The 12,080-nt window shown below is 36.2% G+C and overlaps 1 protein-coding gene across 1 annotated transcript in view; it reads right to left on the reverse strand.

Annotated features, from left to right (window-relative positions):
• The window catches only part of Rbcn-3A (Rabconnectin-3A), a 2,573,828-nt gene that overhangs the window by 1,554,367 nt on the left and 1,007,381 nt on the right, over positions 1-12,080 (reverse strand). The gene's annotated exons all lie outside the window — the stretch shown is intronic.

Here is a 12,080-nt window from a genome sequence, read left to right on the forward strand (position 1 = left end):
TATCCGATAAAGGACCATCACATAGATAACACTCCCCAAAGCCGTCGGGAAGTAACCTAATCGCTACAACAACAACAACAACAACCAATGTTGTCTATTTGTATGAGTTTTTAAGCGGGGATTACCTTTATTGCTTTAAGTGTATGAAAACATTTATTTGAAGCAAATTTTAATTTATTTAATAATATGGGAAAAATTTAAACAGCATGACATCAGGACGGACAAGGCGACAGCTGGTTCGATTATACCTTGTAAATCTGTTTAAAGCGTTTTCTCCCGGGAGTGGGATTTGAACCCGCACTCCTACGTGAAAAAGGGTAATCCCCGCTTAAAAACTTATACAAATAGACAACATTGGTTAATTCGTTGTAGTTCTATAAATAGAACACGAAACGAAATTTAACTTCTTTCGAAGAGTTTTCTATGTTGTAAATCGGGTCTATTTTATCGGGTTGCAGTTCATTTGGTAAATTAGCTGCTTTGCCAAAGACTAATACATATGGTGAGAATTCATTATCGAATACTGTGTTTGTTGCTGTGATGTGATGAGGTAGCCCTTATGGTAAGTGTTGCTACATGCATAGTATACATGTGTATTACGAAAAATTATTGCTACGTTTATAGTACAAATGTATATTGAGAAAAACAAAATGTCTATTTATGTACGAATTTCAGATTTTATATATGTATGTATTAAAGTGGTATACCGCCATATATGTAATACTCCTATATTGCTAATAGAAAATGCTCGCAATGTGTTTTGGAAGCGAAATCAAAGCAAGACAGCATATACAATTTTTGTGATTGTAGGAGCATAAATGTGACAAGAAAAAATTTTAATTTAGGTACATTCGATTATTGAATACAAATACAAAAACATGTAAACAGCAATTTATCGGCACTATGATGTTGGGGAATGTACTTAGCTTTTTGTAGCAATAAGAAGTATTACATATATGTATACCGCCCTTTTTCTGCTCTGCTTGCTGTTATGAGCTGTTGCTGGTTTTTTTGCCTTTCATTGCTGCCATGCGCGGTGCTGCCGCTGTTACCATGTAGGTTTCCCCTTCTTTGGCTCTCGTTCTCTCCTTCTAAGTTTTTTCTCGAATTTTTTTTTTTTATGAATTTTAGGATGATGAGTAAGATGAGTAAATGGCGCTAGTGGAGTAAATGGCGTGTTTTATATTTTACAGCTATTAACGGTGGTTGGAAAGGCGTCACAGGTGGTCGTATTTTTAGTATCGTATAAGTATACATTTTCTTCATATATATGTATTTATGCATGTACCACCGCAACTTTTGTTCATAGATTTCTTTTTGTAAAAGTCCTCTTTTACTTTTAAATTTGGTTTTTATTTACCGTTTAAAAGTTAATTTTTGACATTTTATAAATTCTTGGTTTTGCTTTGTTGGAAATTGTATTAATTTTTGTAGTTTGTCTTTCGAAGTTTTATATATTTTTGTAGTATTTGAAATGTTTGTAATTTTGTGGCTTTAAATTTTATAAAAATTTTTTGTTGTAGTCTTTTTGTAATTTTCTAATCTTTTTTTGTAGTCTTTTTTTAATTTTAGATATAATTTTTTTTGTATCTTTTTTTTGAAATTTTATATATTTTTGTATTTTTTGAAATCTTATAATTTTTTGTGGTTTCTTTGGCTTTATAGTTCGAAATTATAGATCACTTCATGTAAATTTCTTTTTGCATTTTTTTTTTTTGTATTTTTATGTATTTTTTTTTTGCATATATTTTCTTGTTTTATCACAACCACCACCGCACATTTTTCACAACAACCACGCACATATTTTTTTCTTTAAAATTTATTTTATATTTTATTCTGGGGGGTTTCCCCACCTCCCAGGAGCCATTTTTTCGCATTTTCCGCAGGCATGGTCACGGTCGCCATGTTAGATGACCATCGTGGTCATGCATCTGTCCATTGTGGTGCATGGATTATCGCCATGTGTTGGCTAGAATGCGGCTTGCATATTTAAATTGTGCAATTGCTTGCACTACTTTCGCACGCACGTAGTTTCTACTTGTAATAAATTGTTCGGACACCGGTTTATTTAAAACGTATTCACTTGTATATATTTTATTAAAACATTATATAAATTATAACGAAAAGTAGCACTGACTATATACTAATATATTAAATTAGTTTTAGTTATCACGATATACATCCTGTTGGGTTGAATACGCGTAAAATCTGGCTTCTTTCATTTTGACAGGTAACCCACATTGTGAATGTTGGTTGTGTTTAATAAGCATTACTTGACTTTATGTTCAAGCAACACTTACCATAAGGGTTACCTTACACAGCTGTTCACAGTTAATAACTACTTCAGCCTCTTGGCATCTTCTCAAAATAGCTCCTTTGGTCAGTTCGAGTGGTGACTTGAACTCATTGAGTACTCTTACCGGAATACGTCCATCTTGTTTTGTCATAGCCAGGGTTTTCCTACAAGTATGTTCGGTGTTGATTTGTTTGCTGCCTCGACAACCCACAATTAGTTTGTCCCACAATCTCCATCAACCTTTGCTCAGGTGACTGCTTCTGATTTTGGTGGCATTTGCTGACTCGGTTCCACCAGCACTCGTTTACTGCTGTAGTCTCTCTCATAGCCGAAATTAAGTGGCACATCCATGTTCTTATATCGCATCGTCTTGCTTTGCATGTCGATCTTGATGCCTTGGGCTATTAAGAAGTCCACTCCAATTATGATTTCATCAACAATCTCTGCCACTATAAAATTGTGTACTACCGTGATGTTTCCAATTGCGACTTCACATGGTACTGCTCCTAGAACCTGGGTGTCTTCTCCTGTGCTGTACGCAATCTTGATCCATGCAATGGTCTTATATTTTTGTTAACTAAATCCGATCGAATGATGGAATGAGATGCGCCCGTATATACAGTCAGTAAACATTCCTTTCCATCCACATGTCCTCCGACAGTGAGATTGCTCGACCTTCTTCCAATATGCGAGATAGAGATTATGGGGCATTCAATTGCGGGAGCCAGCTGTCGCCCCTTGCGGCTGACTCGCTTTAGTTTAACGATTAAGTGGTCTTGGAGATTTGCTCATCTCCTTCAGCTCAGCGTTTACGACCACCAACATTGGTGGAACTATTAGGGTTGGTGTTGCAATAACGCGCTATGTGCCCTGGCTTTCCACTCTTAAAGCATTTGATTGCAAATAAATGTAAATTCATGTGCCTCTCTCGAAGATCTTTGCCAGCAGCCTCTTACATAATTAATAATTTTTGTCTTGCATCAGTAAATTATTTTGTTGACTTGGGAGTTACGATAGATGCTAAACTTAGTTTCAACCTTCATATTATGGCTACTGTAAATAAGGCTAGAGGTGTTTTATCATTTGTGAAACGATGGTCTAAAGAATTTAGCGACCCTTATGTAACTAAAGCCCTTTTACCACCGATCCTAGAATACGGATCAATAGTCTGGAAGCCGCGATATCAAGTTCACACAGATAGACTAGAGTCAATACAGAAGTAATTTTTACTTTTTTCTTTAAGGAATTTTCATTGGGACTCTTCCACCTTATACTAGTCGGTTAAAGCTTATCAATCTTCCAACTCTCGCAAGTCGTAGAGAAATGCTAGGCGTATTATTCATGACTAAACTACTGAATGGACTGATTTTTACGCCCTTTCTTTTGAACGAAGTAAACTTCATTGTCCCATCACGAGCGTCAAGACATTACAAACCTCATCTTTTGAGGCAGTGCAGAACTAATTTCGAATTGATTAAACCTTTTCGGTGTTTGTGTTATGATTTTAATTCTCATTCGGACTCATTTGATATAACAGATTCACGTTTTACTATAAAGAAAACTGTCCTATCCTGTCTTAACTCGTAGCAAAATATTAAAAAAAAATTTTTTTTTAAATCTTGATATAAAATGTTCACTTATTTAACTATGTAGTAGCTGTAGCTGAGCAGTTTTAGATCCCAACGCTTAACAAACCTCCGCCTATCAACAACTCGGCAAAAAGAAAATCCGCGCGTCATGCGGATGCGCCCCTCGTGTCGGTTGGGCGGGCTTTGGAGGGTATTTATCCGTTGGATTTATTATTATTATTTTTATTATTATCATTATTCTTCTGCTGCGTACCCTTCAATGCTTCCAAAATCGTGTCTACCCACTCTGGTCTCTCTCGAAGATCTTTGCCAGCAGCCTCTTACGTAATTAATAATTTTTGTCTTGCATCAGTAAATTATTGTGTTGACTTGGGAGTTACGATAGATGCTAAACTTAGTTTCAACCTTCATATTATGGCTACTGTAAATAAGGCTAGAGGTGTTTTATCATTTGTGAAACGATGGTCTAAAGAATTTAGCGACCCTTATGTAACTAAAGCCCTTTTACCACCGATCCTAGAATACGGATCAATAGTCTGGAAGCCGCGATATCAAGTTCACACAGATAGACTAGAGTCAATACAGAAGTAATTTTTACTTTTTTCTTTAAGGAATTTTCATTGGGACTCTTCCACCTTATACTAGTCGGTTAAAGCTTATCAATCTTCCAACTCTCGCAAGTCGTAGAAAAATGCTAGGCGTATTATTCATGACTAAACTACTGAATGGACTGATTTCTACGCCCTTTCTTTTGAACGAAGTAAACTTCATTGTCCCATCACGAGCGTCAAGACATTACAAACCTCATCTTTTGAGGCAGTGCAGAACTAATTTCGAATTGATTGAACCTTTTCGGTGTTTGTGTTATGATTTTAATTCTCATTCGGACTCAGTTGATATAACAGATTCATTTTTTACTCTAAAGAAAACTGTCCTATCCTGTCTTAACTCGTAGCAAAATATTAAAAAAAAAATTTTTTTAAATCTTTATATAAAATGTTCACTTATTTAACTATGTAGTAGCTGTAGCTGAGCAGTTTTAGATCCCAACGCTTAACAAACCTCCGCCTATCAACAACTCGGCAAAAAGAAAATCCGTGCGTCATGCGGATGCGCCCCTCGTGTCGGTTGGGCGGGCTTTGGAGGGTATTTAACAGTTGGGTTTATTATTTTTATTATTATCATTATTCTTCTGCTGCGTACCCTTCAATGCTTCCAAAATCGTGTCTACCCACTCTGGTCTTTCTACTTCCACACGATGAGCCTTAAATGCTGGTTTACTCAATAGGGAGGCAGTTTCCTGAGTCAATGCATGTGATACCGTTTCTGCGAATGTTAGTTTTGTATTCACATATGTAGCTCGTTTCGTTTCCACGTCTCGTATGTCATTTATGAAGCTCTGGTTTTTTACCCTCTCGGTGTATTCCACGGGTGCGTCCGCATTTGCTAGATGGGCCAGCCTTTCAACATTCGACGCAAACTCCTGCAAAGTCTCATTCGCTTTTTGGTAGCGATTTCGCAACTAAATTTGATATATCTCTTTCCCGTGCTCGGTTCCGTAACGTCTCTCGACAGCGGACATCAATGCTTCATAACTGTTCCGTTCGTATTCTGGAATAGTCTGTAGGATTTCAGCTGCAGGTCCTTTCAATGCCACGAACAGTGCAGCAACTTTATCTTCAGCATTCCAGTTGTTCACTGCTGACGTCTTCTCAAATTGAAGCTTATATACCTGGAAAGGTACAGACCCGTCAAAAGATGGAGTTTCTACCTTGGGATTGGTTGCTGAAACAGCTGGGCGATTTAGTTGCAGCTCCTGTGTACGACCTCTTAATGTTTCAATCTCGGTATCGATTTTTTCCTCGAGTTGTAAATTGTTGCATCCTGTACCTCCAGCTGTGAGGATATGTGGTCCTCTTGTGCTTTCAACTGCTCAGCCAACTGAGATGTCATATATGTATTCTGTTCTTCCAGTTGTGTCGCCATATATGTTTTCTGTTCTTCCAGTTGAGATGACATTTGGGCTTCAATCTAGGATGTTAAACGAGTCTCCTGCGATTCAGTTGGGATGACATGTTGGTGGATATTTGTGATGACATTTCGGACATTTGTGCCGATATTGCAGCCAATATCATGTTCAGGTCTGTGTTCGCCATTGTCTGCGGTGTTTCATTTTTCTCCTCCAATTTTGTTGTCTCATCGTCATCAAGATGAAAGGCATACTCTTCCACATTAAATCCTTCTCATTTCATTGCTTCGCGTAGTCGTGCCTGAAGTTTATTGCCGGTTGTATTCAATCCACGGCTCTCCAACTCCTTCTTCAGTTGTTGGATCTTCAATTCACTCCACTTTGCCGTGTCTTTGTTGTACTCTGCAAATTTGGAATTTATTCAACAATTCCTCTTCTGACACCAATTTTAAGGAATCTTGGGGAATTACGCTTATTACAAACCTTCTGCTAACGTTCGAATCGCTAAACTGTTGAATAAATAGCTCCAATATCCAATAATGCAAAAATGGTCTTTATTAGACTACTTTGAAAGTACTTCAAAATAACACTCAACTCTCCCGCATAGCCATATGCGTGTGTATATGTGAGTACTACTTCGAATGATGGCCACATCTGTGTGTGATTTATCTCTTCGTTGCCTTGTATGTATGTGGGTAAATGATGATTAATGTGTTTATGTATGTAGCTTGCTTTAAGGTTTTTGTTGTTGTGCATTTTCTTAGTAAGAGCTTAGAAATGGTAATATTCGTCACAATATTATGTACCTAACCCCGCTGAATTCGAAATTCGAAAGGCTGCATAGTCATGTTGCTGAAATGTTTCACCTACATACATATTCGTACGCGCCAAACGGTGAGAGAACTACTCCCTCACTCATTTTCAGTTCGAATAAAATATTGTTTACCCATTGTTGGTCTGTACCATATTGGTCTGTACCCAGATATTTAAAAAATTGTACCAAAATAATTGTTAGCGCACAAAAAAACTGTAAAGAGAAGTAATAATTTAACCGCCCTATTTTATTGGACAAATTTTACTAACACGTAAATGCATAGGTCTTTATTTAACAGATTCTTTGTTTTTTATTTTAGTTGCTTTCAAAAAAACATGAAATCACAAATAATGAGTTAACTTTTGTTCAAACTCACTAAATTTATTTATAATAATTAATGGCAAATTTGCTCCAAAATGTTTTTTGCATTTCCAAATTTTATGCTCATTTTAGATATAGCACGTCTTATACTGAACAAAAAATAAATAAATTTGCTACAAAGATGTAACATCGAAATTTGTTTATTGTCTTTTATGTTAATTTATTTGATATTTCTTATTTTATTTTATTATATTATCTTTTATTTCAACTTAGTTTATTATTATTTAAATGCAACTTGATTGAATCGGAAAATTTCACGTTGTATATTAAACGAAAAAAACGACAGAAAAACGTTTTCGATGTTAGGTAAGAAATATTGCATAGGCCGTATATTATTCTACTATCTATATATATAAAAATGAAATGATGTTCGTTCCTGTCCATGTTTCGGGGCGAATACGAGGCCAATTTTATTCATTCTCTTTTCATATTATAGGGATCAAATAGGGGAAGATTTTTAGCAAACAATTTTTTTTAATTGCTAGGGTCTTGAGATATAGGTCAAAACGTGGACCCGGATAACCCTACGATGTGTTTGTATAATATGGGTATCAAATGGAAGCTTCTGATTAGTACTTTAATAAGGGGTACTTTCCGTACCCCTAGGTGACTAGGATCTCGAGATATAGGCCAAAGTGTGGACCCGGGTACCACAAGAATGTGTTTATACAATATGGATATCAAATGAAAGCTGTTGTTGCGTTCTTTAGCAGAGGGTAATTTTCATATATCTGGGTGACTACGGTCTCGAGATATTGCCCAATACGTGGATCAGAATAACCTTAGGATGTGTTAATGAGTTCTTTAGCAGAGGGTAATTTTCATACATCTGGGTGACTCAGGCCCGACGAGAGGAGGGGGGGGGGGGGGGGGGGCTGAGGGCTGAGGGGGTCATTACCGCCGGGCCCGGTCTTTGGAGGGGCCCGGGAATCTCAATGCTATCCAAGCTTTTTGCTTACAGAAAATAAAAAAACCCCACCTTTAATCACCTTTCGTAGATTGCAATCGGTTTAAATTTCAACAAATTTTATAAATCTGTGAACGTGTCTATTAATGTGTATATTAATAATTTATGAAGAATATGTATATTTCTATGTAAACATATTTACTCATATGTTGATCTGGTAGATAAATTAAAGTTCGTAACTATATATTCATTGAATATAATATACATGTATGCATATATATACTTAAATATACATGTATATACAAATGCATATAAATATGTAAAAGATGGTAATTTTGATTTTGAGAATTTGTTCATTCATTTCAGTATGGGGGCCCGTGATTTTTTTTGGCCCCCGGGCCCGGATTTTCTCTCGGCGGCCCTGGGGTGACTAGGGTCTGGAGATATTGCCCAAAACGTGGATCAGAATAACCTTAGGATGTGTTTTTACATTATGGGTATCAAATGGAAGCTGTTAATGAGTACTTCAATATGGGTATCAAAAGGTAGCTGTGCTGATGAGTGGTAATTTTTCTCTGGGCGACGAGTGTCTCGAGATCATTTCATGTGTACAACATTTTTTGAATAAATATATGAATTTTTCGATTTGTGAAATCGTTCTCGCTATCGATATCGAAATCAATATCAAAATCGTTGTCGACATTATTACCCGTACCCATCCATACCCTACATCTTACACCTTACATCTAACATCTTACATCTTACATCGTACATCTTACATCTTACATTTCACATCTTACATCATACATCTTACATCTTACATCCTACATCTTATCTTATCCTGGATATGGGGGATCCATGCCATCCTCCATATACATACCCTTACCCACCCATACCTTACATCTTACATCATATATCCCCCATATCCATACCATCCTCCATATACATACCCATACCCACCCATACATCTTACATCTTACACTTACATCTCACATTCAAAATTCCCCCATACCGTGAGCAAAGATGTTTACATATATAAGAAGTGACGAAGCGATATGGCGAATTTTTTCATTCCCAATATTTTTTTATTTTTTTAATTTTTAATACACGAAAGGCATCCAACAGTCTTTCATTTAGCGGTTCACCTTGAAAATGGCCAACGCGTTTATTTTACTCCTGAAAATGCAGCGTCCACCGTCTACAACTTTGACTGCCTTTTTTCATTTATGTCAATCGGACGATTTTGCAAGAACGCTATATGCAGAAGTGCCACAATATTTCACATGGGATAAATTTAATTTAATTATTAATTATTTAATTATTTAAAGTCAACTAACAAGAGTGGTCGACTAACAAAATACAAAGGAAAGTAACATAAAAAAAAGATAGCGTAAAAATATATACAAGTGTCAGCCGACATGGCAACTCTAACTAAGTAAAAGACGATTTGAGGAGAGAAATCAAATGAGCGAGACGAAGCAGTCTGTCTCGAACCTTCAGAACGAAACGTCGTATTTAACAAAATCATAATTCGGTTAAAATACATCAAAGTGTATAATCATTATTTCTAATAATAATACTTTCTTCATTTAACATTAAATAAACTAGCGTGCGTCTAATTAATTATTCGGAACTCTGACAAACGTAAGTAGATATGCCATCGTGATAGTATCAGAAGTGTGCGAAACCTATGCCACATAAGGTTTGTCGCGTTAATAATAATTCGAGCATATTATAACAAATGTAAAAAATATTTGCAACAATAAAAAAAAGTGTTGTATTAATGATAAAATGCATTGAAAAACGAAAGCATGCATAGTAAATAGTTGTGAAATTGCAAAACAAGAAGAAAGAAACGGTAGTATACATACACACATAAATGTACATGCGTCTATATATACATACATACGAACGTACAACGCGTCGAGTTTGCAACGAACGGTCGGTTAAATTGAAAATTCTACGACTTTAGATTTTCATCAGAAAAACGAAAGGGATAGCGAAAATATTCCTATACTAAAACATATGTGTGTTTATGTTGTATGCAAGAGCGTCGTTTCAACCATTTTAAAACATCGCAAAACTTCTCAACTCGTAAAAGCTGAACTCGCATTTTCAATTTCTAATTAGACAAAAACATGAACTTTCGTAGTATGACAGTTAATGATCTGCGCAACAGATGTCGCGAGCGCGGAATTGCAAAGACGGGAAATAAGCACACTTTAATCGAACGACTCGAAGAATATGAAAATGTAAACAAAACCGCGAACGCGAACGCAAATGATACATTTATGAGTGCAAATGAAACGATGCTAATGCAAAGAATAAATGAATTAGAAAAAACAATTACCGATTTGCAAGTAAGTGTAACGCAACGTGAGTGTGAAATGCCAACGCAAAGCAAAAGCACTCAAGTAATATCTGAATTTCGTCCGTCGGTTGGTTCGTCACCACAGTCCGAACAAATTACAAGTTGCATAAATTCGTTTGTGTCGGTACCGCTTACGTGCGTGCCGCCAACTAGTGTATCATATACACACGCACATTCATCGCGAATGAGTACAAATATTCAACCACCGTATATATCAATAGCAAATGACGTGCACCCGTATATGCAAGTCAACGAGCATTCTTATTGGAATAGTGAGAATATTCACAGTGTAAATTATATGCCACCCATGTCTGTTTATAATGGGCATGCTCAGTTGTGTAATGACGAAAATTTCACGCAAACGCGATTTTATAATGAACCGAATATAAGAAGCAATATGCAGTCGAATAGTTTTCATGCTCATATGCAACAAAATTATCCATTTTCAAATGTAAATATACGGCAAAATCCGTATAGTAATGTGAATGAAGTGATAGCACTTCTACCCGAATTCGACCCGTCAAATGAAACATCACTAAGTGCAAATCAATTTATAAGAAGAATCGAAATGCTACGTACTGCATATCAGTGGAGTGACCAAGTGTTATTATTCGCCGTACAGCAAAAATTAAAAGGGCATGCGAAATATTGGATTGATTGTCAAAATATTTTTAAATCGTGGTCGGAATTCGTCGCGAAATTTTGTATTGATTTTGCAACCGTTGAAAACGTCGCGGATATACACATAAAATTGGGACGAACGCGTCGCCAACGTAACGAAACTCCGCAAGACTATTATTACAAAATGTTGTCGATGGGTAGAAAAGGAGGAATTCCTGAATTTGCTATCGCGCGGTACATAATAAACGGCATTAACGACCACGATCTCCGTAGAAAGATCTCGAACGATTACGAAAATTGCAATAAGTTGCTACGCGATATTCAAAATTATTCGGTGTACAATAACATAAAATACGAACCGCTGAACTATAAACAGAAAATCGACGAATATACGGCTACGTCCAAAAGCCAAACGAAAAATGTTGGTGAACGTGAAATACCAGCAAACGCTAAAGTAGGTGAACGCGAAACACCTAAATCGGTTAAATGCTATAATTGTTTAAAAACGGGACATATTTCAATAAATTGTTCAGAACCACAACGTGTCGAAAGATGTGAGACTTGTAAACGTACAGGTCATAAAGCAATAAACTGTAAACAAGCGAAAGCAAAACCTAAACCAAATACGACAGTGAATAAAATAAATGATGTAATTCAAGATACAAACTTGACAAAAGTAATCAAAGTAAATGATTTCGCACCAAAAGCTATCATCGACTCTGGTAGTACGTGTTCGCTAATCAGTCATTCTATAGCCGAAAAAGTGGGCAAACTTGTAGAATGTAAACGCGTTTTAAGAGGATTCGCAGGAGGCGAATATATGTGTAAAGCAAACATTTCAGTTGTACTTGAAATTGACAAAAATCATAACCAAGCCGTATTATTAGTGGTTATGTGTTTTGTAATAACAAAAATAGGCTGGTTATAGAAAACAATAAGTGTAGTTTCGAGAAATTAGAGAACGTGTCGAATATCTCAACGAATGAACGATCGGAATTGAAAGCTATTATTGAAGCAAACCGCGATATATTTTTTGAGTCTGTATCCGACCTAGGTACATGCACAGTATCGAAAATGAATATCGAATTAACCAACGATAAGCCAATAACTTTAAAACCATATAGAGTGCCGT

Source organism: Eurosta solidaginis, chromosome 4 (genome assembly GCF_040869045.1).
Source record: "Eurosta solidaginis isolate ZX-2024a chromosome 4, ASM4086904v1, whole genome shotgun sequence".
Taxonomy (NCBI): Eukaryota; Metazoa; Arthropoda; class Insecta; order Diptera; family Tephritidae; genus Eurosta; species Eurosta solidaginis.